The sequence below is a fragment of the Rhinichthys klamathensis genome, unplaced genomic scaffold (genome assembly GCF_029890125.1).
Source record: "Rhinichthys klamathensis goyatoka isolate OS25496 unplaced genomic scaffold, OSU_Roscu_1.1 h1tg000338l_1, whole genome shotgun sequence".
Classification (NCBI taxonomy): Eukaryota; Metazoa; Chordata; class Actinopteri; order Cypriniformes; family Leuciscidae; genus Rhinichthys; species Rhinichthys klamathensis.
In genome coordinates this window covers 816186-840470 of record NW_026606852.1, presented here as the reverse complement: position 1 = coordinate 840470, position 24285 = coordinate 816186, and the positions used below count along the sequence as shown (strand labels likewise).

Below are 24285 nucleotides of genomic sequence, written 5' to 3'. Positions count from 1 at the left end.
TGCTGCTATTTCTATGCTCTATAGACCTCTAAAACCAAATGCAGAATTTCTGTCAGAGTTTGCTTATTTGCTGACAAAGTTGTGTTTTAATGCAGCTTTGTATGATGCGTTGACGTAATTTCCACTGAAACAGGAAGCTAAGGCGGGACATATTGAATGGCTCCTCCCCGTTTTCAAATAGCCATTAGGGTTTAGTGTTCCTCACAGACGGCAAGTCGTTGACAGCACCATGGAAGCGAACCTGAGCGCTGATGATATCTCCATATTGCTCTGTGATGTGTCAACGGTCGCTTTGGCCAGGTGGTATTTATGGCATAGGGGGTGGGACACTTCTAGAGAGGTTTTGATTGGACAGAAGATGTGATGAGAATCTGAAGTCTATGGTGATGTCATAAAAATCCGTGATCCATTTTAGAGGAAGTGAGAGACTGTAAGTTTTGAATACTTATATCTCCTAAAAGCGAATTTTGTCATTGTTTTGTAACACACCAGCTTAATAATCTTAAGGCTAACATATTCATACTAAAAGCTAAAAAAAACTTGAGAATAAAGGACTGCGCTGCCCCCGTATCTCACAGGAAGGATACAGGTCGGCCAGGTAAGACAGCTGAAAGAGACACAGAGCCAGTTACCAGGGTTGGTAGCCAGAATTCTGGAGCTGTGGAAATGAGTGGTCAGAGAAAGAACCAGTTTGAGCAAACCCAGCTAGAAATTTTACGTTCCCAGAACGTTCTGAGAACGTCCCCGCTGGTGTCAAGGACGTTGCCTGGTAACGTTCCCACAACGTTCCCAGACAGACACGATGTGGAGTTCTTTAAAGGGTTTGGGGACGTTATTTGGAGGACCTTTAGGGAACATTCGGGATGTTCTGGGAACGTTTAGAGGACAATATTTAATTCAGAAATCCAATGTTCCCAGAACATTCTGAGAACGCCCCCGCTGGTGTCAAGGACGTCGCCTGGTAACGTTCCCACAACGTTCCCAGACAGACACGATGTGGAGTTCTTTAAAGGGTTTGGGGACGTTATTTGGAGGACCTTCAGGGAACATTCGGGATGTTCTGGGAACGTTTAGAGGACAATATTTAATTCAGAAATCCAATGTTCCCAGAACATTCTGAGAACGTCCCTGCTGGTGTCAAGGACGTCGCCTGGTAACGTTCCCACAACGTTCCCAGAAAGACACGATGTGGAGTTCTTTAAAGGGTTTGGGGACGTTATTTGGAGGACCTTCAGGGAACATTCAGAATGTTCTGGGAACGTTTAGAGGACAATATTTAATTCAGAAATCCAATGTTCCCAGAACATTCTGAGAACGTCCCCACTGGTGTCAAGGACGCCGCCTGGTAACGTTCCCACAACGTTCCCAGACAGACACGATGTGGAGTTCTTTAAAGGGTTTGGGGACGTTATTTGGAGGACCTCCAGGGAACATTCAGGATGTTCTGGGAACATTTAGAGGACAATATTTAATTCAGAAATCCAATGTTTCCAAAACATTCTGAGAACGTCCCGCTGGTGTCAGGAACGTCGCTTGGTAATGTTCCCACAACGTTCCCAGACAGTCACAATGTGGAGTTCTTTAAAGGGTTTGGGGACGTTATTTGGAGGACTTTCGGGGAACACTCAGGATGTTCTGGAAACGTTTAGAGGACAATATTTAATTTAGAAATCCAATGTTTCCAAAACATTCTGAGAACGTCCCGATGGTGTCAAGAACGTCGCTTGGTAATTGTAATGATGCAGCGGACAGTACAGTAACAACTCTTTACATTAAGGTAGGACCCATTAAGGGTCCTACCTTAATGTAAAGAGTTGTTACTGTACTGTCTACATAAACTGATGAACTGAACTAAATACTTCAATAGCTTTAATGGATAACCCTTAACCATGGAGTCATATTACATAATAATATCTTCCTTAATAGAATGCCAATTCTACACTTACTTCATTTATATTTTTTAATTCATATTTATATTTATACATAATTGTTCAAATGATAGACAATGTCTATTTTTAGGTTAAACTTTTATGTACTGTCGTAACATCTGCTAATCATCAGTACAATCTTGTCTCTATGCCTTATGATCTGAAAGCACTTTCAATGGCAGCCTTTTTAAAAGCAGAACCATTGATGACCGTGTCTAAGCATGATTGATTTTAAACTGCCATTTCTCAGAAAGATTTCTTGCCCTAATCAAGAATGCTCTGTGATTTTCTTTCAGACAAGCAAGAGCATCATTTTAAAGAATTACTCACTCATAAACACAAATTATGTCATTTAATAATACTAATAAAAACATAGACATTTATATTGAATATGTGGAGCAGAGGGAAGAATTTCCACTTTATTGGATAACTCCATTGAATTCAGCCTTTTTCTCACACAAAGCAATCAGACAGAAGGCACACAATAAAGTGCAATAGAAGCTGTGTTCACTGCAAACTATCATTGTATGGAAAAACTGCATTAAATGTCCTCTTTTTGTGTTTCAAAGAAAATATAAAGCTTATGGGTTTAATACAACATAAGAAAGCTCTGGAGATACTGAATCAAAGAAAGAAGCAGATCAAATCTTCATGGAAAAGCAAGAACCTCAAGTTCAAAGAGCTAAAACTGAAGAAGGAAAAACTCAACAGGTCATCTACACACAAGAAATGGCTAAAAAACTAAAAGAACAGGACTTTGTGGCGAGGAACACCACTCTCATCGTTGAGGAGGAAAATATGCTCCAGAAATATGCCAAACTGATCATCGAAACAGCCAAGAAGGCAGGGAGAAACACCTACCCACTCCTCTCCATGAAGAGTGGGGTGTTCAGATGCCCAATTATGTGAGACCACTCAAAACATAAAAGAGCTGAATGAGACCTCTGACATGCAACATTCCAAGAAAAGTCTAGGATTCACCTGGTAATACTTTGCAACATCTAGTTGTTATAATGACTCTCTCTTGACTCTTCTATTGCATATAGAAGCTTGTTTCAGCTACGGAATAAAAACAATTATACTTCACAATTATAAATCAAATTTTTTTTCTTACTATTGTACGTTTATATCTCACAAGATATAAACTTTTTCTCAGCATTGTGACTATATTCTGACTTTTCTTGGAATTTCTCAGAATTGTGAAATAAAGTTTATATCTTGCAATTCTGTCTTCATTTCTCAGAATTGCGACTTCATATTCTGACTTTTCTCAGAATTGCAAGATACAAACTACAAGAACAAAAGTCAGAACTGTGAGATAAAAAGCCACCATATTCCTTAACTGTTCCTTAAAAGTGGCTCTTGGATGAATCTTTGCCAGTTGAAATCAAGGGAGGATGCAACATTCAGTCCAATTTCTTTATGTAACATGGACTATTTATGCAAAAACATGCAGTCAACCATGACCCTAGCCTGTACCGCCCCATTTAAACACAGTGTAGTGATGGTGAAGCCCACATGAAGGTGTGTGAGATGGAGCCTGCATGCATGGCTTCGATTGCTACGTGCAGTTTCACGGACGTGCTTCTTTTCATGAAAACACTTCATTGTTCCAAACCAACCTGTATTCGCTCAACCTATAAACACACAAACCAACCCCAACCCCAAAGCAAAGGTGCTGCTTCACATGAGATTGAATGATAGGTGTCAACCACCAAAGAACTCATTCTGATCCAGATTAATCACCAATGTCACGGCATGTTATTCAAAGACACACATGCTGAAAATACTGAAGTTATATATAAAGATCAACGGCTATCTAAGCATCAGACGCCTGTGTTATGAATGGAAGACTGATAGATACAGTAGATAAAGACTCTTACATAAAGTCATCCAAGATATTTTATGTAACTGGAATCTCTCATGGTGGTTTTGAAAGATGGTAGATATACAACCACAGCATAAAATATGCAACTCCACATATAGATTGTGTCACTATTAATATTTTATTGAGGTCATCAGAATTGTTTGCATGTTAATTCTCCTTTAGATACCAGCACATGTTTTAAAATGTGCTGAAAAGAGCTTGATATCTTAGCTCATAAATATTAAATAGGTTATGCAGACATGTTTAAACCATCAATCAATCTGCAAAAACTAATTTCTAATCAGAGATGTCAGTACTGTACTGTCATTGCAACACAATTAAATTATGATTCGCAAATAAATAAACAAATTTAAAGGGAAAGTCCACTCAAGAATTAAAATTCTGTCATTCAGTCAATGCTTGAAATATTTGTCCATGCAATTGGATCAGTTGGATCCATTGAAAAGTGTTCACAAATAAAGCCACATCCCATCAGGTTCTAAGAACAGACCGAGCTCTCTACTCTGCTATAACAGCCCGAGCAGTGGGGAAGGAACACTCGAACCCTAAATACTCACAATCCAGGGGGAGCTGGCAAATAGCTAGCTCCAACCACTCAAGCTGTCCTACGAGATCTCAGGACACCAGCACTCCCAAAGTTGCCCGATAATGAAAAGGGCTTTTAATTCTAGGTGAAAAAAACAATCTTCATCAGGTTCTCAGAGATCCGACCGAGCGTACCCACAAGGGAGTGGAGGACCCTACTTTAAGACCCTCAGCAGTGGAGGAGGGTTCTACTCTGCACTCAACCCTGAAGACTCGCTTCCCAAGGGGAGCTAGCAAAGTGCTAGCTATAACCACCTGAAATGCTGTCTTTATTCCAGACTGAAAGATATAAAGGGGAGAAAAGGGACCCCACTTTGAGACCCCAAAACCATGGGGATCTCTATACTCAACCTGGATTACTCACTTAATTACCAAGGGGAGCCCGCCAAGCACTAGCTACAACCTATCGATGATGCTGTCCCCAGGATACGTACTGGACTTCAGACTCCAACACTCCCTCGTGTCCTACAACGAGAAAGGTTTGCAAACATACATGACAAAAGACCATTCTTCGTTGGGTCCTAAAGATCAGTCGAGAAATCTCCAGTGGGGAGCAGAGGACCCTACTTAAACACCCTAAAAATGAGGGGCGGTTCTACTCAACACTCAACCCAGAGAACTCGCTAGTCAAGGGGAGCTCTCCAAGCGCCAGCTACAACCATTTAACATTGCTGTCCTCATTAAGAGCTTACAAGGGAGCTTCAAACTAAAAGAAACCCTGATATATGGGTGAGGCACCTCCACATTGAGCACTCATCTAGTCTGTAAGACTGGCACAACATTCTGGCCTGGCAAAAGTAGTGACAGAAACGAGGAGGGATGCCATTTTTGTACATCCTCGACTCTTGCATTGTACACCACTAAGACTAGGTGAGCTATTAAAAGAGGGCAGCAAGGGATCCTACTTTCTTAGCCATTCCAGATGGGGGAATCATTCCCATCCCATTCCTCACATGGGAGCGGAGGACACTACTTCAAAACCCTCAGCAATAAGGGAGGGTTATACTCTATACTCACTTACTAAGGGGAGCCTGCTACGTGCTAGCTATAACCACTTGATACTGCTGTCCTATAAGCAGCATCAACATGAACACTCACCTAGTCAACTGGCACAATTTTGGTTTTAGGCTCCAGCCAAAGTTGTGATGTTACCAACGCTATATCTCACGACCAATTCGTACGAATTCGTACGAGTGATTAAAAGGTGGCTAATTCGTACGAATTCGTACGACCTCACTCGTATGAATTCGTACGATTTGTCTAAACCCACGTGACGGGTAGGTTTAGGGGCGGGGTCAGGGCTAGGTCATTCGTACGAATTCATACAAACTTGGTTACTTGTAAAATATGTACGAATTAGGAAAAATCGTATGAATTTGTACGAGTGAGGTTGTATGAATTCGTACGAATTAGCCACCTCGTAAAATTCGTACGAATTGCCGTGAGATCAGGTTGGATGTTACACTCTCATGAGCTTTTGAAGGTTTTTGTATTCTTTGCACTGTTCTGAACATTTATATTTTGTTATGTATTAAGTGTTTATTAAGGACTTACAACTGATTTAAAATTCATACATTATTATTTAAATGGTGACTGACAATAACTGTTTCATCTCTGTAATAGCCTTTCCTTTCCATGTTGTTTTAATTTTAAAAAGCTAGCAGGCAAAATTAAAACTGTTGGATGATAGATGTTCTTCATTCTTTCTATTCTATTCTATTAAGCTACTGACACAAGCTGCATGTAGAATGACCACATTTACAGTAGCCTCCTGTTTGTGTAACAGGTTTTTGAAAGGTACATATAATCTGATGGACTGTTCATGCATGTAAGGGTAGTTAAATGCTTATCAGAACCATCAGAATTTTACTTGAACTTCACTGAACTTCCTGAGGATATTTTTCCAAAACAAAACAACAACAACAACAACAACAACAAAAAAAATGCTGCTTAGATGTATCCAGGTCAAGGAAAATGTTTCACATTCCAAAGTTGCACATTTTGAGATATAGTAAAATAACTGACAGACATACGTGTGCATAAACTGATCTTAGAAAAAGAAAAAAAAAAACATGCTATTTGCCTCACCATGACCTTGTTCCATTACCCAGTGCCCCCATGAATTCATAACTCGCTATAGGCTATAAAAGGGATTCCCGTTGGCAGTGGGCCCATACGGGAGTGAGAGAGAGATGAATCGATTGCTTCCTTTTCTCCTCTCCATCTTAAGTCTGTACGGGCTTCAGCTACATGTCAGTGGCCTCACACACCAGCAGAAGAAGATACACATCAGTGCAGCGTCTGTAAGCCTGGAACATGCTATCTCAAACTACTAAGTTTACTCTTTTAGTCAGGAAACTCTATGGTGTTCATAGAGTTCAGATTCAATTAATTTTCCACGTTGTCTAATTTATATTTTTCCTAACATTCATTGGGAGCAATAAAAATATACATAAATAAGACAATTTTTTTATATAAAGTAAGAGCATAACTTTGCAAATGAGCATTTAAATAAGTCTGATACTTTTCTCAAAAGTCTCAATTTGATCTCCATTTAATGTCTAAAAACTCATTAACAGCAGAATGTTTTTAGAATTTTGTGGTTCAAACATTGGTTTAAAATTTTTTTTAATTACATGCGTATGATAAGCGTATGATAAAATATACCAGGTTTCTTACAATTATTATTAAAATGTCTAATCAGAAATATGAATATGAATGTTTACGTTTGTAAAGCAACTTGCACAGTAATATAGAATGTATCTATTGCAACTCAACCAATCAGAATTCAGACTCAGAATTCCCCATTTTAGCCTTTAGCACTTGTTATTTATTTAAATTCAGTGTTTTTTTACCATAGATTCTAAACAGTGTATATAACTGACAGTAAAACACATTTTAGATTACAGAATGTAAAAAACTTGAGTGAAGGTGTGCACATGCAGACATATCCCAGCAGGAGGCGCTTGCATTACTGTCACAGACTATCATGTTAGACCGGCTGCCAAGGGATCCAACTGTGGTGTTTTTGTGGTGTGTGTTTTTTGTGACGTTTGACTGCATGCTCTTTCCTGTGGTCAGCTCAATTTAGCATTAAATGCTTCATCTGCCCACAAACAAGACAGAGATTCATCCAGCATGAGTGCGTATTTCTGTGTTAATGAGTATGACAAAGTTTTTCCGGCGGGAATTTGGTTAAAAACAGATGCTGACATTTGTAGAGGGTGTTTGTTCATATTTTTTAAGTTTGTCTACAGTTGTAGGAGGGACAGAGTCTATTAATAGAGATGTTATGACCAGCCCTGTGTTAGTTTTAATGTAATTTGGATTTCCAAGTCCAAACAACTCCAACGGTCAAGAAGAGCCAAGCTTTTGGTCCATCATTGGGTGGTGTTTTCACCTAAAATATCTCATAAAGAGTAAAATCATGTTTACTAAAAAAATTGGTAACACTTCATTAGTCATTAATCTACACATCATTAGTTAACATTTGTTAATGTATTAACCAAGAACGAACAATGAGCAATACATTTGTTACAGTATTTATTAATCTTTGTTAGAAATACACCTGTTCATTGTTTGTTCATGTTAGTTCACAGTGCATTAACTAATGTTAACAAATACAACCTTTAACTAAGATTAATAATTAAGGTAGTTAACTAACTAATGAACTTTATTGTAAAGTGTTACCAAAAAACAGTTTAAATAAACCGTTCAAAGCATTTGTTGCATTTACTGGTATTTTCTTATTTAACGTTTTACTCACCAGCAGTAATAGTGCCAGTATACTAAATTAAATGCACAAATTTCATTGGTGTATCTGAAATAAAGTAGCTTTTCCAGTAGGTTAACAAGTCACTTTTGCCTCTGTCCCAAATTTTTTGTGTTGCAGCCATCAAAATCTAAATTAGTTTATATTTACAAAATACAATTAATTTGGTCATCTTTTCTTTGTACTTTTTTTTTTTTTTTTTTTTTTTTGCAGAAGAGAATTCTTTTTTTTTATTTTTTTTTATTTAACAGTCAAACATACATACAAACCAACATAGTGCAGCAGTGAGCAATCTTGTAAATCCATAATTCCAGAAGTGACATAAAAGTGATTTAAGTGTTTGATCTAAGTGTGTATGTGAGCGGGTGTGAGTGTGGGTATGTGTATGTGTATGTGTGTGTATGCGTAAACAAAGTAACCATTTATTATCTATTACCATTGTCATTACCATCACCACCCTACTCCCCACTACCACCACACTGCCAATATTGTGTTGGTCGATTTTTATTTCCATCCTACCTCCTATGTAACAATTGCCATTGTCAATCCTGCACAAAATAAAAGATGATATAAGATATAAGATAACCTTCCCCCACATCTCATCAGTCCCTATCTTTTCCTAATTTTTTTTTTTTTTTTTTGTGTTATGTGCAATGTCTAAGGTGCATTAAAAGAGGGAGTACAGTGCGAGAGTGTCTCAAATTGGGACAGAGATGCTGTCCCGTTGAAACCACTTCTCGCCTGTCTTGCCTGCATTGGTGTTTGTTAGGTTTTCCATACATATTCCTTTTTTTTTATTTTTTTTTTTTATTCTATGTTGTGTTGCATTAAAAGCCCATGAAGAGATAAGGGGGGAGTTATTGCAGTAGTGATGACAATGACACTTAATTCCAATACAGCATTGACAATGGCAAGATTAATGATAATAATTATGATAATAATAATATTAATAATAAATGACAATGATGATGGCAGTGGCGACCGCAATGGTGAAAGCAAAAGACAGCAACAACAGCAATTACAACAATGAAAAAATAAAAGTGAAAATAGTAACTATAACAATAACAGTAAAGATAGTAATAACAATGATGACAAACAAGTTCCAACAACTAAAATGCATTAATATTCGTGGGTTGATTAAGAAGGTGGGAGGAGTCGGAGTTGAAAACAGAGATAGGCTTCATAGCTGTAAGAGATCAGAAAGTGTTGGATGGCAGAGGTCAGTTTCATATGCGTAATTATGAAGGGGAGATGCGTATTCCACTGCAATGAAGTCTGTAATAAGATTTTTCCAAATGTTAATGTGTAATTTATTTCTAGTTTTCCAGTTCATGAGGATAGTTTTCTTGGCGATGGTTAGAGCTATGAGGAGTATTTTAGAGTTTATAGTTTTATCAGTGATTATTGTGAGGTCCCCCAGCAAGCAAAGAGAAGGCGACAGTGGGATGTGGCAGCCAACTATAGTGGATAGTGACTGTGTGACCTCTTCCCAAAAGTGTTTGATTGGAGTGCAGTGCCAGGTTGCATGGATGTATGTATCTGTAGAATTTTGATTGCAATGTGTGCAAACTTCTGATGTGAAACCCATTTTAGCTAATCTGTTTCCCGTGTAATGTGTTCTGTGAAGTATTTTGTATTGTATTAACTGAAGATTCGCATTTTTGGACATGAGATAGATGTTTTTACAGATTTTATTTGTACTTTTGTCAGTTAAACAAAGATTTAAGAGAATTAACAAAACCAGAGATTCTTGAATTGATGGCATTTTATAAAATATCCCACCTTTTCTGGCAGTGCGGGGATATAGTGTAAAAGCACGAGGTTTCTGTTGTTACACTGTTGCAACATGATATGTGCAACTGTATGTGACCGGAACGCAGATGACAACAGAAAAGATGTATGACAGTGTCTTTTATGAATCTTATGAGTAATCACAACCATCTCTCTTTCTGTCAGGGAAGCAAACATATCCTCCTGCTGGAGAGAAGCCTGTTTCCTGCTGCATGCCAGTGGTTAGACCTTGGCTTACACACCCTCAGATATTTCTGTCTCTCCCTCACTTTGCTCCTCTCCAGCCTCAGGGAAGTAACAGCAAGAGCAGTGAGACACAAGATACAAAGTCATGTTCGAAAGCCACATGATATTCTTTTACACAAACCGTTTTTTTTATCTGAGGTTGAGCTTTCAGTCATGGTCAATACGGAAGTTGGCTTTGTTTACATATGGCAGCATAAATTTTACACAGTCTATGATTATTTTTTGTGAGTAAAAGAATCATAGTATTCAGTGGATTACTTGGGAATTGTCATCTGTTTCTGATTGTTGACTACAGAGACTAAATTTGTAGTCAGTAACTATCTCTAGATTACACATTTTTGATAATGTAACCTGACTACTTTAAATTTAGATTACTTTTGACATATGTTGATTTGATGTCACATTTAAAATGAGAGTTCACCCAAAAATGGGTGAAAAATGCTGTCTACCGTAAACCTCGGGATAAACAGAGAGACTAAGCCCACATCCACACGAAGCCAGAGCTTTCCCTATCCGATCTTTTTTTTTTCCTCGTTCGAAGTTTTTTTTCGTAAACGGTGTTGTCTCAAGAAATATACACACGAAACCACTGAAACCGGCTGAAACCGATGTTGTATATATGCCAGACCAGTATGTGGCGCTGTAATTCTGCCACAGAGATACACTAAACAAGGAGAAGAAGACAGGCGCATAACCTTGCACGCTCTATACAAACCCAACACGACAGCAAGGTGAAGACGAAGATTGCTCACCGTAGTAGCATAGGAGCAGAAGATTTTGCTTTAGTAAAGCTAATAGGCTCAGTAGCTTCTGCAGCACGAACACAAGCATATATTCCGCCATTGTTGTTGCTGTTTGTGTGACGTAACAGTGTGTGACTAATGCTGACACGTGGTGTGATGACATCATCATTTCACAAAATGTACGGATTGGCCGTACACACGAAAACGCAAGGGATTCATATTTAAAGTTTCATATTTATCCACTCTGGGACCCGGTTTAAAAAAAAAAGCTATTTCAGTGTCTCAAAACGCCGGATCTGTCTGGACGAAACGCCAATACGATACAAAATTTGTACGGATAACGCTAAACGCTTCTCCGTGTGGACAGGGCCTAATATTAGCGTTGATGCGATTCTTCTTCTGATCTAAAAAGTACATCAGGTGTTATGGGAAGTGTTCCCTGTTCTGGCTGACCTAATTTATGCAGCCTAATAATCATTAACATGATTTGAATTATAGAAATTGATAATGTGCTATGTGTATGCCAGCTTAAAGAGATGTTTTTTTAGTCTAGACTTAAACTGACAGAGTGTGTCCGTTTTCCGAACAATGCTATAGGAAGTCTGTTCCAGAGTTTAGGTGCTAAATAGGAAAATGATCTACTGCCTGCAGTTGATTTTTATATTCTAGGTATTATCAACTGGCCAGAATTTTGAGATTGCAATAGACATGAAGGACTTTAATGTGTTAAGAGCTTGCTCAAAAACTGGGGAGCTAAACAATTTAGTGCTTTGTAAGTAATTAGCAAGATTTTTAAATGTATACAATGTTTACAGGGGTGCCAATACAGTGTTGACAGAACCGGGCTGATATGGTCATACTTCCTGGTTCTGGTAAGAACGCGAGCTGCTGCGTTTTGGACCAGCTGGAGTTTGTTTATAAGCGTGCAGGGCAACCAGCCAGTAAAGCATTCCAATAATCTAGGCTTGAGGTCATGAACGCATGAACTAACTGTTCCTCATTTGTCATTGAGAGCATATGTCGTAATTTAGATAAATTTTTAAGATGGAAGAATACGGTTTTACAGATGCTAGAAACGTGGCATTCATATGAAAGATTGGTATCAAAGAGCACACCCAGGGTCTTAACTGACGACGAAGACTTGACAGAACATCCATCAAGTGTTAGACAGTATTCTAGGTTATTACATGCTGGGGTTTTTGGTCTAATAATTAGAATCTCTGTTTTTTCAGAATTAAGTAGCAGGAAATTACTAGTCATCCAATCTTTTATACCAGCTATGCATTCCGTTAATTTTGTGAATTGGTAATTTTTATCAGGGTGCAAAGAAATATAGAGCTGATCATCATCAGTGTCACAGTGAAAGCCAATGCCATGCTTCCTAATGATATCTCCCAAAGGTAGCATATACAGAGTAAACACCAACGGTCCTAGTACTGAGCCTTGAGGTACTATATACTGTACTTGTGATAATTATGACATCTCTTAATTTACTGCTACAAACTGATAACGGTCAGATAAGTATGATTTGAACCATGCCAATGCAATTCCACTAATGCAAACATAATTTTCGAGTCTATTCAAAAAGAATGTTGTGGTCGATAGTATCAAATGCAGCACTACCATCCAGTAACACTAAAAGAGAGATACGATCGAATGAATCATTTGTAACTTTAATAAGAGCAGTCTCAGTACTATGACACGGTCTAAATCCTGACTGGAAATCCTTGCAGCTCCAATTTCTTTCTAAAAAGGAACATAGTTGTGAGGATACTGTCTTTTCTATATCTTTTTAAATAAAAGGTAGATTCGAGATCGGCCTGTAATTGACTAATTCTGTAGGATCAAGTTGGGTTTTTTAATAAGCGGTTTAATAATAGCCAGCTTAAAAGTTTTCGGAATGTATCCTAATGAAAGAGGAATTAATGATATTAAGAAGAGGATCTATGACCTCTGGAATCATCTCTTTCAGCAGCTAGTCGGTATAGGCTCTAACATACATGTTGTTGATTTAGATGATTTAACGAGTTTAGACAATTCTTCCTCTCCTATAGCAATGAATGAATTGAATTTTTCCTCTGGGACGCTACAATGCACTGTCTGATGGGGTACTGTAGTAGTACAGTATAACTTGCATGGTTATAATTTTCTCTCTAATATTATCAATCTTGAAAGCAAAGAAGTTCATAAAGTCATTACTGCTGTGCTGTTTGGAAATGTCTGGGGTTGAAGCTTTATTTCTCGTTAATTTAGTCATTGTATCAAATAAATACCTATGGATGTGTTTGTTTTCCTCAAAGAGGGTAAAAAAAAGTAGATCTTGCAGAAAGGCTTTTCTGTATGCAATAGTGCTGTCTTTCCACAAAATGCGAAAAACCTCTAGTTTTGTTTTCTTCCAGCTCTGCTACATTTTTCCGACTGCTCTCTTAAGGCTGCTCCCTTTACCTCTGTACAGATAATCGTTGTCGGGATAATTCCGGTTCACGTGGCTACGCCGAAGTGATAAAATTCTGTATTATAAATTTAAGGCCAGACAAGTAGTTTGTTGAGGGTTGGTTTTTTAGGGAAGGACAACATGCCTGCTTACATACATTCAAACGTGCATACCTATAGAATGAACTCTTAATAACGCATGAGCACGCCATCAGCGTTCTCACAGGTTCGCATTTTTAAAGTTTGCGTAGAGAGAACTTAAGAGTTTTCGGTTAAAACGGTGTCGTGTTAGCGGCCCCTAAGTTAATAACTAATGATCGTTGCGACGGAAGTGAATCAATTAAAACTAACTTTAGCTGGAAAATAACTTTTCTAGAGCTGTCATAAAGCCAAATTAATCTCTGTTACTTTAATTTCCTATTATTACTGTAAAGCAGCTTTGCAACAATCTACATTGTTAAAAGCGCTATATAAATGAAGATGACTTGACTTGACTTGACTTAAGGGCACGAGAGTTTAGTATATGCCGATCCATGAATATGATAATTAGCACCGCTACCTCTCACACTCACCAGCTCAGAGATAAGGAGAGATCCACTCACTCAACTTACTGAGGTAAACGCTGCATAATGGTATTGCTCTTTACAACGCAGGACACATAACGGTAATTAATATCATTGGTCTTTTGCTTGACTACGTTATCCAACAGCTAATAATGTTTTCCCAATGTTACACAAACCATGTTCCCGTTCGCCATCTCAGATTCAGACAGCGGCCTTCTAACAATCAGCATCCTTAGAAACGCTCAGAACTTCAGAGGAGAAAGGCATGTAGTTCATCATAACATATACATCATACACCCGCTTGCTAAATCTACCCCGATTTTTCATATCCGGGATAACCTTGCTTCTCTTGAGACTCCACTGCTTCAGATTGGTCATAGTTAGAGATATGCTAAAGCCAGCCGGCACGTTGATGTGATTGGTTACAAGGTAGTTTGTCACGTCAGAAACACCAGCGATTTCAAACCACTCAAACTCTTAATTGTTTTAAAGAGAAAATACTCAGCAATGGTGTTGACTGATGAATTTGAACATGTTTAGCCTTAAAGCATATTAAAAACACCACAAATACATATAAACAACATTAAAAACTTGATTTTCACCACAGGGGGACTTTAATATTGTCTCTCTATAATGTCTTTTAAGCTGCATTTCCCTTTCAAGGTAACTCGGGCTTATGACGGGTGATGACATCTTGAAGCACATGTAAAATCAGTCCAATGGTGTGACAGAACGTCAGAGGCGGGTGACGTCATGAACCAGGAAACTATAAAGCCTGCCCAAAACAGAGCCGCGCTAGCTTCTGTGTCTTCAGTAACGCTCATTGTGAAACTGTCCTTGTCATATTTGGTGTTGTTTTGTCTTTATATCTGATATATATATATGTATATGTAAAGTCATGGCGAGCAAGCAGCAGTTCAGGATGTGTGTGAACCCCTGCCCACATTATTTAATTTTATTATGGGGACACACACATTCTTTGTGTAGCTTGTTTGGGTGAGGAGCATGCACAGTCAGCACTTGAGGGTGCTGGCTGTAAGAACTGTTATGTGCTTCCAATGCGGACACTCCGATCCTGCCTGGCGTTCTTTAGCGAGGACGCTCAGGCTCGCGTTCCCCATGGCTCTGCTCCCTCTGCTGCCGAGGCACAGCGGCGATCACAAACATGGGGTTCGCAAATGGATCTATAAGCAGGGTTAGAGACGGGCCCAGCCTTATCGCTGCCTTCACCTGATAGATCCAGTGCCTTCTCTCAGGGTTTGGAAGTATGCGCTTCCGCCGCCCAGATTGAGGGACAGACACTGCAATTATCTAGATCTGAGGAACTGGACGTTGTCAGTGTCGATGCAAGAGATTCTGAGGATTCGCCACCTCAGTCTCATGCATTTGAAGAGCTAGTTGAGGTTGTGATAAGAGCGGTTGAAAGACTGAGTATTGACTGGCCTGCAGATAAACAGGACGTTAGTTTCAAAAGTAAACTGGACGAATGCTTCCTACCATCACGGTCACAACCTGTGTGGTGAGAAACCGGTATCAGAGTGTATAGTGCACAAACATCCAATTATTCCTCTATATCTAACTATAAAGAGCACGGTTATGGGGAGATGCCAAAAGTGGAAGAGACGCTTGCAAGCTATCTTTCCCCCGCTGCGGCATCTTCCCTAAAGGCCCCGACATTACCCACTAAGCCAGTCAGTAGCACATCATCACTAGAGGGTAAAGCTTATTCAGCCGCTGGTCAGGCTGCAGTGTGCCTTCACACAATGTTGCTGCTGCAGGCCTACCAAGCTGAATTGTTAGGAGACATGGATGAGGGCGGGGAGTTGGTCCTGATGTAGTTTATGAACTACGTCGAGCCACAGATTTATCTCTAAGGGCCACCAAGGAGACGGCTAAATCCATTGGCCGCTCTATGGCAGCCCTGGTGGCCACTGAGAGGCATCTGTAGCTCAATCTGAGTAATATAAAAGAAAAGGACAAGAATTTTCTTATGGATGCGCCCCTGTCGCCTTCTGGCCTCTTTGGCGACGTTGTAAATTCAGTCGTCGAGAGGTTCCAGGAGGCAGCCAAGCAGGCGGCTGCTTTCCAAACTTCAAAAGCCAGCTCTTCATACCGTGCCACCCAGAAGCAGAGCGTTGCCTCCCGTGCTCCCCCACAGAAAGGAATCACCCGCAGTCCTCGAAGGGTAAGACAGATCTGAGGACCGTCATTATCTCTAAGAAGGCTGCGGGGAAGAGGTCCTGACCCCCGAGGGCTCAGGCCAATGAGGGCAGTCCCTCCCGAAGCGAAGCGGTCAACACCTCATTATACGGTGCCCATCTGCCACCTTGTGTGCTTCAGGGCGCAGCAGCCACCGGCGAGCACATATCTCAAGGACCACCCAGAAACGTGGTGGCCTTGGGATGCCCGTCCCCTCCGAGGAGGGCTCCAGAGCAGTCAGTTCGGTTGTTCCCTGCCGGTTCGCCGTTCGTAGGATGGGGGGCTGCGTCCCATTTTGGATCTTCGAGTGCTAAACGAGTCTGTCATGTAACTAAAGTTCAAAATGTTAAAACTGAGACAAATCGTGCCACAGATCAGATCCGAGGACTGGTTTGTCACTGTAGATCTCAAGGACGCGTACTTCCATATATCCATCCTTCCATATCACAGTTCGCTTTCGGGGGCAAAGCTTGCCAATATCGAGTTCTTCCGTTCGGCCTAGTACTATCAACCCCGCACTTTCATAAAATGTTTCATGACCATACATAATATTCAATCACAGATATACTGTATATCAGTGATATCTGTGATTGAATATTATGTATGGACATGATATGATATTACTTTTGCACAAGCAGATTTTAGAAAATGGTGATTTGCTATTTGCACAGCTCTTTGTGTAGCCTTAATGTTTTATTTACTTTTGTCTTTTAACTGTTTTAAACCTGTACCTCTGTTCTGTCTTGTTGTAATCTGTTTGTAGCAATCTCTTTATATCCAAAACAAATTTCTCCTCGGGGAGACAAATAAAGATACTTTGACTTTGGCGTAGATGCAGCTCTGGCGCCTATGTGCCTGCAGGGTATTCGCATCATGAACTACATCGACGATCGGTTGATTCTGGCTCATTCGCATCAGTTGGTCGGTTCGGCATTGAGATGTTGTTCTCGCCCACATGAACGAGTTGGGGTTACGGCTAAACGCCAAAAAGAGTGTGCTTTCTCCACTACAGAGGACCACTTTTCTAGGCGTGGTGTGGGACTCAATGTTAATGCAGGCACTCCTGTTACCGGCACACATAGAGTCTATCCTTTCAGCTGTTTAAAGAATAAAGCTAGGCCAGTCACTCACTGTCAAACAGTTTCAGAGGCTGTTGGGTCTGATTGCAGCAGCGTCCAACGTGATACCTTTTGGATTGTTGTACATGAGACCCCTGCAGTGGTGGCTGAGGACCAAAAGGTTTTCCTCCGAGGGGCAACCCCTTTCGCATGATCAAGGTTACGCGGCGATGCTTACGTGCCGTGGTTATGTGGAAGAAACCTTGATTCCTGTCCCAGGGTCCCGTGTTTGGAGCTTCATGTTGTCGCAAGATGCTGACGACAGATGCCTCTCTCACGGGCTGGGGAGGGATCCTAGAAGGATGCTCGACTCGGGGCCTGTGGAGGGACCACCATCTCTCATGGCACATTTCTTGCTCTATTTTTTATCTCTGTATTTCTTGCTCTAAAGAGTTTCCTCGCAGATCTCAGGGGCCATCATGTGCTTGTCCGCACAGACAACACATCGGTGGTCACCTATTTAAATCACCAGGGGGGTTTGCGCTCGCGTCCACTCTGCAAACTGGCGCACCAAATCCTCCTGTGGTCCCAGGAGAAACTGCTGTCACTCAGAGTGTCTTACATCCATGGGGCCCAGAATATAGGAGCAGACATCCTGTCGAGACATGGTCTGAGGCCCGGGGAATGGAGGCTCCACCCCGAGGTGGTGGAGCAGATATGGAGGGTGTTTGGCCAGGCACAAGTGGATCTGTTTGTGTCTCGAGAGACTTCTCACTGTACACTTTGGTTCTCCCTCACGTATCCAGCTCCTCTCGGACTGGATGCTATGTTACAAATGTGGCCGAGGCTACGTTTGTATGCATTTCCCCCGACCGCTCTGCTCCCGGGAGTTCTGGAAAGATTTCACCTACTTCTTACAGCCCTGCGGTGGCCATGCCGATTATGGTTCCCCGATCTAGTGTCTCTCCTCGATGGGCCTCCACTGGAGTTACCCGTCAGGAGGGACCTTCTGTCCGTTGGTATCTCGTTTCCTCCATGGTACTCTGAGGCTGAGGTCTGCAGCTCATACCAGGGTGCCGACATGGGATCTGGCCATTGTCCTTCAATGCCTTTCCCTGGCTCCCTTCAAGCCACTGAAGGAGGTTCCGGCTAAGTTCCTGACCCTAAAAGCTTTGTTCCTCCTCGCTATCACATCTCTTAAAAGGATAGGAGATTTGCAAGCACTGTCGATTGCACCCTCGTGCTTGGAATTTGCACCTGGCATGGTTAAAGCGTTTCTTCATCCTAGACCAGGTTATGTTCCAAAGGTCCCCACTAACGTGGCCAGATCGATCATGCTGCAGGCCTTTTGTCCTCCTCCATTCCAGAACTCAGACCGGGAAAAGAATAATCTGCTATGCCCAGTCAGGGTGCTTGATGCCTATGTCCACAGAGCTGCCCTGTGGTGTAAATCTGAAAAGTTGTTTGTATGTTTTGGGCCCCCTATCAAAGGGTCCCCTGCATCTAAGCAGAGAATGAGCAAGTGGGTGGTTGAGGCTATCTCACTTGCTTATGAATCGGTCGGACAGCCTTCACCTATGGCTGTCCGTTCCCATTCTACTAGGAGTATGACGGCCTCCAAGGCCCTTATAACAGGAGTTGCTCTCTCCAAGATGTTTGTGATGTGGCAGGTTGGTCCTCACCACACACATTTGTAAGGTTCTACTCTTTGAACTTGGACTCTACACCAGGATCCCAGGTGCTCTCGTCCTAGTGCTGCTCCTCGTGATTTCACACTGGACAGACACTTGTCGCTATGGTTGTGTTTGTATAGACGTTACCTTAGTGTCAATCGATGCAGCGCGAGTTCCCTTGAAAGGGAGCGCCTCGGTTGTGACTGTAATCTCGGTTCCCTGAAGAGTGAACGAGATGCTGTGTCACCTTGCCATATCTCCTACGTGCCTGTCAGCAACTACTTCAGACTTTTACGAAACTAGCACGGCTCTGTTTTGGGCAGGCTTTATAGTTTCCTGGTTCATGTCGTCACCGGCCTCTGACGTTCCGTCACACCATTGGACTGATTTTACATGTGCTTCAAGACGTCATCACGCGAAGCGTTCCCTTAGCGTCAATCGACACAGCGCCTTGTTCCCTCTTCAGGGTAACCGACTGTAACCGAGGCGTTATTATATCAATAATACATTAAAAACAGTAATATTGTAAAATATTATTACAATTTAAAAGAACTGTTTTCTATTTTAATATATGTTTAAATGTAATTTATTCCTGTGATCAAAGCTGAGTTTTCAGCATCATTCCTCAGTCTTCAGTGTCACATGATCCTTCAGAAATCATTCTAATATTCTGATCTGGTACTTTTTTTCATTATTATCAATTTTGAAAACAGTTGTGCTGCTAAATATTTTTGTGGAAACCAAGATACATTTTGTCAGTATTCTTTGATAAATGGAAATAAAAAAACAGCATTTATTTAAAATAGAAATCATTATGAATGTCTTCACTGAAACTTTTGATCAATTGAACGTGCCTGAATACAATTATTATAAACTTTATAATGTACTATATTTATAACTATATTTATAATGTAGATATCATTAAAGCCATTTCCAACTTTTACAACCTTCAATCACATGATTATCCAAAGATTTATATCCAGCACTTTGACAGAATTCTGTACAGATCTGTGTTTTGGCAGTGCATTGAAGTTGCTACAGCAGCTTTTACTTTATACGGTTGCCCTGCTCTGAAAGAGCTGCATGGATTTGCACATAGTAAAGCATCTGTTTTCTTTTACATGGGCACTGAATGACAGATCAGACGGAATGTGCTCCACACGCGCTGAGCAGCTGCAGACAAGACTCGACGCCATCTAGAATGCAGCTTCCTGATGATGTAACAGATGCAAAACAAAGCAAAAATTATGAGAAATCCTGGCTGAGCCGAGACTCAGACTGACCCTCTGGGGATTTTGTGAGTAGATTGCAAGATAACATGGCAAGAGTTTTGAGACAGTACGTCACAAGCATCTTCCCATTCCAATCATAAACGACAAACAAACCTTAAATCAAAACTAACAGGATTTTTTTTTTTTTTTTGAGGAGGCAACTAGGGAACCTCAGTTACGACTGAAATTGCATGGAAATACAACATGGGAGTGAGTAATTGATGATAGACTTTTCATTTTGGGCTGAGCTATCCCTGTATATTCCTGAACTATAAAGCACTGCTTTGTGAGTGCCCTTTTACAAAGTCTTGATTTAGTTTTCAGGGTCTACTAGAATCGATTTTCATGCTTGAATGTTCAAAAAACACATTATTTTTCACATATTTTACATCGGAATGCGTCCGAAAGCTTAGGCAGCTGACGTATTGCCTCGTGTTGCGTATTGCCTCTGCCCTATCATGCAGTGACTTTGCATACAGCATTTGGGCACAAAGATACCTCAAAAAAATGATTTTGGAAAGATTTCTGAAGCAGCATAACGATTTAATGATCTACAACAAACTAGAGAGAGCTTTGGTGATAACAAAGAAATATTTAACTTCTACAATACTAATTTATTGCTAGAAATGACATCAAAAGTGGAAAATGTTGATCAAAAATAGACATTTACACACAAACTTACCACTAACCGCAACTTTCAGATGCCATATTTATTTTTTGTCTTTTTACTTTTTGTAACAGACTGGAACGCACCGGATTGTAAGATATCAAAGGCAACGAGGAACACATCTATGCCTTCAAAAATCAATGAGATGAAGGTATTTCAGGAGAAAGGATGTGAAGCTAACATATGATTCGGACGTGCCTTTATGTCTTCCTTGGAATGCATCATCCGAAGGCAGCATTTTTAACTTTCGAACACATTGTAAGTAAGTCATTTTTATTTCCATAACACCTTTCTAGAGCAAACGTCACAAAGTGCATTACATCCAAAAAAAACAAGCAAACAGTCAGATAAAAGACAAAATAATAGAGAACAATTTAGACAAAAGCAAGTTTAAATGAGTTTTCAGCTGCTTTTTAAAAGTGTCCACAAAATCCAAAGATCTTAGATCCAAAGGAAGAGCATTCCAAAGTTTAGGAGTAACAACCTCAAAGGCACAGTCACCTTTAGTCTTTAATCTGGAACAAGGAACAGCTAACAAGACCTTTTTGGAGGATCTCAGATTCCTACTGGAGGAGTTATAAGGTTGCAACAACTCTTTTATATAAACAGGAGCTTGGCCCTGCAATGCTTTAAAAACAATCACAAGGATTTTTACATTGGTTCTGACTGGTAGCCAATGTAGGGAAATTAAAATTGGGGTTACATGTGATCTATTTGATGACTTAGTTAAAAGTTTAGTGGCAGCATTTAGAACCACTTGAAATCGTTTCAAGGATGAATTATAAGACAAGTAAAAAGAGAATTACAATAATCAAGGTGGGAGGAAATGAAAACATGTATGTTCATCTCCACTGTGGACACAACGTCTCAGGTTACTACTGTAACCATAGTTCCCTGAGAAAGGGAACGAGACGATGCGTCACTTGACGCTTTGGGAACGCCCCCAGCGTGCATGCGTCTGAGCATCAATGTCAACTAGTCCAATGGAAAGAATGAGCGTCACGGGCGGGTGACGTCATGACCAGGAAGGGATAAAGGCTCACCCGGTGAAACGCGGCATTAGCTTCAAAAAGTCGAAGCAAGCCGATCACAGGGAAGCAGGAAGTATGGCAGGGTGACGCATCGTCTCGTTCCCTTTCTCAGGGAACTATGGTTACAGTAGTAACCTGAGACGTTCCCTTTCGAGGGAACTCGCGATGCGTCACTTGACGCTTTGGGAACGAGAATACCCAAACCGCCAGAATTCCAAGTACCTGAGTGTCAGTCTGTTGGAACTAAGCACTAAGCACCTGAGAACCTGGGGCAGCATCCAGGTCCAAACTGTAAAACCTGACGAATGTGAGCGGTGAGGACCAGCCTGCCGCATCACAAACGTCTTGGAGGGAAACCCCAAATAACAAGGCTTTAGAGGCCGCCATACCCCTCGTTGAGTGAGCTCTGACCACCAAGGGACACGGATGGTCAGAGTACTCGTATGCAAGTGAAATAGCCTCGACTATCCACTTGCTAACCGTCTGTTTAGAAGCAGGAAGACCCTTCTTAGGTGATCCAAAGCAAATAAATAACTGGTCGGACTTCCTCATAGACGATGTCCGATGAACATAAGTATCCAGTGCTCGCACTGGACACAAGAGGTTCAGCCTTTCCTGGTCCGCAGATGTAAAAGGAGGAGGACAGAAAGCCTGCAGCACGATAGGCCTCGGAATCAAGGTCGGCACCTTAGGGACGTATCCCTGTTTTGGATATAAGAACGCCTTGACCATCCCCGGTGCAAATTCAAGGCAAGTGGGGGAAACCGAAAGGGCCTGAAGGTCTCCAACTCTCTTAAGGGACGAAATAGCTAGCAGAAAGATAGTCTTAAGGGTAAGAAATTTCTCTGAAACCGAATCTAAGGGCTCGAATGGAGCCCTAGACAGGCCTTCTAGTACTATTGCCAAATCCCAAGCTGGCACCCTAGTGCGAGTTGCAGGCCTCAGCCTCAATGTGCCACGAAGGAAACGTGTAATCAGGGGGTCTCGACCCAACGATGTACCCCCAACCAGGGCGTGGTAAGCCGCAATGGCCGCCACGTAAACCTTAAGTGTGGAAGGACATAAACCTGACGTAAAGCGCTCCTGCAAGAACTCGAGTACTGTGTTCACAGAACAGTTAACCGGATCCCACTGATGTCGGTGACACCATACAGAAAAAACTTTCCATTTCAGCGCATATAGTTTCCTAGTAGCTGGAGCTCTGGAGCTTAGGATGGTCTCAGCAGCCTCAGCTGAGAGACCACTCTCTATGAGTTGGGCCCCCTCAGAGGCCAAACCCACAGGTTCCAAATCTCTGGTCGAGGGTGAAATATTGTGCCCCCGGCCTGAGACAGAAGGTCTCTCCTGATCGGGATCTCCAAGGGAGGACCGTCTAAGAGATGGATCAGGTCCGCAAACCAGATCCGACTCGGCCAGCGTGGTGCTACAAGCAGTAGGCTTATTCCGTACTGGCGGACTCGTTCCAGAACTCCTGGGAGCAGAGCAACAGGGGGAAATGCGTACAGACGTAGCCTCGGCCACGTCTGCACCATAGCATCCAGCCCCAGGGGGGCTGGGTGAGTAAGGGAGAACCAAAGTGGACAGTGCGTCGTGTGCTGAGACGCAAACAGATCCACCTCTGCTTGGCCGTAAAACTCCCAAATTTTTTCCACCGCCTCGGGGTGGAGTCTCCAGTCCCCTGGCCTCAGCTCCTGCCTCGACAGGATGTCTGCCCCCACATTCTGGTCCCCAGGAATATACACTGCCCTCAGGGAGAGTACCTTCCCCAGAGACCACAGGAGGATCTGGTGCGCCAGTTTGCAGAGCGGACGCGACCGCAGACCCCCCTGACGGTTCAGATAAGAGACCACTGATGTGTTGTCTGTTCGTACAAGCACATGATGGCCCCTCAGGTCTGGGAGAAACTGTCTCAACGCATTGAAGACAGCCATCATCTCCAGGCAATTGATGTGCCACGAAAGATGATGACTTTTCCACAGACCCTGAACCGAGCGGCCTTCCATTACCGCTCCCCAGCCGGTGAGGGAAGCATCTGTCGAGATCGTAACTCGATGGCAGAGAGCTCCCAACACCGGACCCTGGGTTAAGAACCAGTGTTTTTTCCATATAACCAAGGCACGAAGGCATCGCCGCGTGATCTTGATCATACGAAGTGGGTTTCCCCTCGGGGAGAACCCCCTGGTCCTGAGCCACCACTGCAAAGGTCTCATGTACAGCAGGCCAAAAGGAATCACGTTGGACGCTGCCGCCAAGAGACCCAACAGTCTCTCGAACTGTTTCACAGTGCGTGACTGGCCTAGCTTTAGCTCTTTGGTGGCTGTCAGGATAGCAGCTACACGAACGGGCGATAGAGTGGCCCGCATCGTCACTGAATCCCATACCACACCAAGGAAAGTGGTTCTCTGTACTGGAGAAAGAACACTCTTCTTGGCGTTGA

General features: G+C 41.8%; 1 long non-coding RNA gene across 1 annotated transcript in view; it reads left to right on the top strand.

The window, feature by feature from the left end:
• The first annotated feature begins 20154 nt into the window (after positions 1 to 20154).
• LOC130106369 (uncharacterized) overlaps positions 20155 to 24285 on the top strand; it is a 38135-nt gene continuing 34004 nt past the window's right edge. The window contains exon 1 of the long non-coding RNA XR_008809710.1: positions 20155 to 20364. This is a non-coding gene — a long non-coding RNA (uncharacterized LOC130106369). The remainder of the gene's footprint in view (positions 20365 to 24285) is intronic.